We start from the raw sequence: 5,205 nt of genomic DNA, 5'->3' as shown, positions 1-5,205 counted from the left end.
AACATGTTTGATTAGATGAGCTGGATTCACTAATAATATAGCAATTTTTAGACGTTCTACGTCCAGTTAATATTACAGAACCCTTATTGTTTAGTATTTCACAGCTTTGATTAGAAAACCGAACATTATGATTATTATCACATATTTGTGATATACTAAGCAAGTTGTGCTTTAGGCCTTCAACGTATAAAACATTTTTAAACACCGGAAGATTAAAAAGTTGAACCGTACCTTGGCCTATAATCTTGCAGTTGCTACCATCACCAAATGTGACTGAACCATCAGTCATATCTTTCAGATCGGTGAATAAGGCTTTGTCATCTGTCATATGCCTGGAGCATCCACTGTCTAGGTACCACTTTGAATGACTTGTTGCTTTGAAAGCAGTGTGAGCAACCAAGCAGGTGACTTTAGGAACCCATTTCATAACTGTTTTGGGTTTAGGAACATAGTTGGTCTTCTTTTGTGTATACTTGTAGGAATGACCTATAGAGTTAGATTTTAATAGCTCCTTGAGTAAATCAACTATCTTTTCAGCTAGTGGATTTCGATTCTGATTAAAGTTGACATGGCTGTTTCTAGGTTTTTGAAAAGTTTTTGAATTTTTAGAAAAATCTTGATAAGTACTTTTCCCTTTTGAGTTTGAGGACTCTCCTTTAACAAACATAGGAGGAGTATACTTTTGTTTGGGAGGTAGATTTTTATCATAGCCTAACCCGGATCGATCGCCACATTTTCTTGATCCGGATAAAAGTTTTTCTAATTTTGGATCACCTTGGGCATATTTCCATGTGTCCTTTAAACTCAGAAGAGAAGATACTTCAGTTTTAAGTTTCTCAATTTCAGATTTTAAATCAACAATTAGGGAGTTTTTGAATTCCAAATCGCATTTCGATTTTTCAAAACAATCTGAAATTTGTGATTTTTCTAAGACAAGTGATTCAAAACAATTATTGAGTTTAGAAAACTTTTCTTTTTGAAGTTTAAGGTTGACAGCAATTTTACAACTTTCCTTATATAGGGCATTGTAAGCATCTTGAAGATCATCTTCATTTTCACATTCACTATTCAGATTTTCTTCACTTGTTGAGTCATTATCTGAAAATGTGAATTTGGCTAGAGTCATAAGAGCTTTAACCTCATTGCCCGACTCAGTTTCAGAATCCTCTCATTCAGAAGAACCTTCAGAATCAGATGATTCATCCCATGTAGCCAACATACCCTTCTTCTTAGGTTTGTCCCTTTTAGGACATCTATTTGCTAAGTGCCCATATTCTAGACAGTTGTAACATTGACTATCTTTCAAAGATTTTCGAGATTTGGGTCTAAACTTCTTTTTGTCATTTGATTTTTGAAAATCAACTCTTTTCTTGCTTTTGAAAATTTTGTAAAATTTTTTAGCTAAAAGAGCCATATCATCTTCTGGATCAGAATTTTCTTCTGAATTACATTTAGATGATTTTAGAGCGATAGATTTACCTTTAGGAGCTTTAAAGTTTAACTCGTAGGTTTGTAGAGAACCAACTAGTTCTTCAACCCTCATATTATCCGTATCATGAAGTTCCTGGATTGCGGTTACTTTAGAATTGAACCGTTCAGGAAGTGAGCGTAGTATTTTTGCACACACTTTACTTTCTGGGATTTTATCGCCAAGACCCCACATTGAGTTTACAATGTCATTCAATCTAGTGTAGAAGTCCATAAACATTTCATTTTCCTCCATATGAATTTCTTCAAATCTGGTTATGAGGAGTTGGACTTTAGATTTTTTGACAATTGTAGTACCCTCATGTGTCATTTCTAATACATCCCAAGTTTGCTTTGGAGTATCACAAGAAATGATTCTTTTGAACTCATCCGGTGATAGTGCGCAAGTAATTGCATTTAGTGCTTTAGCATTTGCACTACTCTCACTTTTCTGAAGGGTGGTCCATTGGTAATATGGTGTGGTTTTCATAGATTTTGAACCATCAACCCCAGTAACTTCCATGATAGGAGGATTCCGTTCAGTCACTGTGGCTTGCCACACATTTTCATCCATTGATTTGAGGAAGATCCTCATTCTGGCTTTCCAATAAACATAGTTGGAGCCATCAAAGGGTGGAGGCCTAGTGACTGAAAGGCTATCAAAATTTGACATCTTAAATAGCTTAAATCGTTAGCTCATGAATTAAATCCAAAAAACGAGCTATTAGGCTCTGATACCACTTGAAAAGGCCAAGCTATATGTCCTAGAGGGGGGGGGGGGTGAATAGGATAATGCTAAATAAAAACTTATAACAGCGGAATAATAAAGAAAATGATAGCCAAATTAAATAACAATGCAGGAAAGAAAAACAACCTCAAAATTCAGATCTTGAGAGGTTGATACAAACGTTGTTCTAAGGACAACCTTACACCAAAAACAGAGTTTATGGTAGGACAACCTTATTTCTAGAAAGGTCTTTGTATCAAGTCTCAAATCGAAGAGGAATACAAAAATAAATATAAACTGAAATGAAATAACTTGTAATTAAAAATGTATTGTTCTAGGGACAGCCATACACCATAAAAATGGCAGGGCAACCTTGCTGGAACAACTTTCAAATGAAATTGAAAATCAAGCTTATAAAGGAATAGCAGAAAGTAAATTCTAAGCTATTACAACATTCTCACAAAGCTTGAAATAATTACAACATTCACCACCATACATACATCCCACAAAAATTAATTAAAAGATTAAAAGAATAAATCAATCAACCACAACTCAAAGGTTTATAGTGGTTCGCCTGTGTGTTCACCAACTGTTATACAACAACCACACAAAAAGGCTACTCCACTCCTAATATCCTCACACAGGGGATATTAGCGTTCACTAACGAATAGGTTTTCCCAGTTCACCCAAAAACCTTACAATTGTGTCTTTGTATGTGGGCTTACACAATTAAAAAAAACCCCACTTCTGAGTTTTCCTGGCTTTCCTCAGATAACCAAAATAACAAGATTTTTCTAGCAAATCTTGAAAGAAACCAAAATAATAGAAAGGAATTTACAATATGTAAAATACCTGAAAATCTCCTTCGTTGTAGCAGCCCGGTAGAACCAAATCAAAGTAGATGATTGAATGTCCAAGTTCAATGTCCAGTACTCGATTACAATGGTTCTAATTCTAATAGATTTTAAATTAAACCAAATAGGGCTTGCCTTAATTGATTTTGATTCCAAAGAAAGGGAATAATAATTCCTCTTTATCAAATCAGATTGGAATATAAGAAACAAAATTAATTAAAATAAAGCTAAGGAAAGAGAATATTAAATAAGCACACTTAGCTTAGATGGAGCACAGAATTATCTCTCAGAAGTTCGACGAAGATTGGCTTGAATACTTTAATTAAATCGATGATTTCTTCTGAGATTCGTGCTCTATTTATAGGTGAGAAGATCGGGTCTTCGACTGGTCTAGAGTGCTCTTCGACTAGTCGAAGCTCTAACAGATATTTGAAAAATCCGGCGGGATTTGCTTTGACCTTTCTACGACTGGTCGTAGCACTCCTACGACTGGTCGTAGCACTCCTACGACTGGTCGTAGGTTTCCTTCGACTGGTCGTAGATCCTGCAAAAGTTCGCTGGACTTCGAGTCGTAGATTCCAGGACTAGTCGAAGGCTAACAGATTTTATCCGGAATATGTAACAAACTTACGACTGGTCGAGGAATATCTTAGACTGGTCGAAGCAAGTCTAGGACTAGTCGAAGAAGCCCTAGGACTAGTCGAAGAACAGACCAATCACATGTAAAATAACATTCGGCTTATGTATCCGAAATGACCTACTTCTAAAGTCATCCTATGGTCAAACAAACCTCAATCATGAAGTATGGACATTGAAACAAGAGACCATGAAGAATGAGCCTTGAAGTCTTGATGTAGACTAAACCTTGAAGTAGCTCAATCTTGAAAGTGGCTTGAGTTTCAGCTTGAGTCTTGAGTTCAGCTTGAGTTTCAACTTGAGTCTTGAGATCAGCTTGAGTTTCAGCTTGAGTCTTGATTTCAGCTTGAGTCTTGCCTTGTACTTTCTTTTCAGCTTGAGTCTTGTTTTGTGAGCAGTTCTTGCATTCAAGATCTTGAGTCTTGTCTTGTTGTGAGCTTAGGTTGTTTATGAGAGAGCTTCACTTATGCAAGTTATATATAACAGAGTATAATAGTGATTTTGGCACTACAAATTTGACAACAAACAGGGATAGAAACTATAGCACTTACAATATCAACCTCTCAATACTTGTTTATTGAGGTTGCTTTTCATTTCAGCATTGTGAATTAATTTTCTTTATTTGGCTATCTTATTATTAAATTCCGTTGTAATTATTTTAAATTTGGCATAGTCCTATTCACCACCCCTTTAGGACATATAGCTTGGCCTTTTCAAGTGGTATCAGAGCCTAATAGCTCGTTTTTAATTCTTTACTCTTGGATTCATTTCCTGAGCAAACGATCTAAGCTATATATAAGATGTCAAATTTTGATAGCCTTTCAGTCACTAGGCCTCCACCATTTGACGGCTCCAACTATGCCTATTGGAAAGCCAGAATGAGGATTTTCCTCAAATCAATGGATGAGAGTATGTGGCAAGCCGCAGTGACTGAATGGATCCCTCCTACCATGGAAGTAATTGGTGTCGATGGTTCAAAATCAATAAAAATTTCACCGTATTTCTCATGGACCACTCTTCAGAAAAATGAGAGTAGTGCCAGTGCAAAAGCACTAAATGCAATCACTTGCGCACTATCACTGAATGAATTCAAAAGAATTATATCCTATGATACTACAAAGCAAGCTTGGGATATTTTAGAAATGACACACGAGGGTATAACAATTGTCAAGAAATCTAAAGTCCAACTCCTCACAACCAAATTTGAGGAAATACATATGGAAGAAAATGAAATGTTTATGGACTTTTATACAAGATTAAATGACATTGTAAACTCTATATGGTGTCTTGGTGATAAAATCTGAGAAAGTAAAGTATGTGCAAAGATACTATGCTCACTTCCTGAATGGTTCAATTCTAAGGTAACCGGGATCCAGGAACTTCGTGATACGGACAATATGAGGGTAGAAGAACTAGTTGGGTCTTTACAAACCTATGAATTAAATTTTAAAGCTCCTAAAGGCAAATCTATCTCTTTTAAATCTTCTAAATGTATTTCTTAAGAAAATTCTGATTTAGAAA

This window comes from Magnolia sinica, chromosome 6, assembly GCF_029962835.1.
Source record: "Magnolia sinica isolate HGM2019 chromosome 6, MsV1, whole genome shotgun sequence".
Lineage (NCBI taxonomy): Eukaryota > Viridiplantae > Streptophyta > Magnoliopsida > Magnoliales > Magnoliaceae > Magnolia > Magnolia sinica.
Note: the sequence above shows the minus strand (reverse complement) of the source record.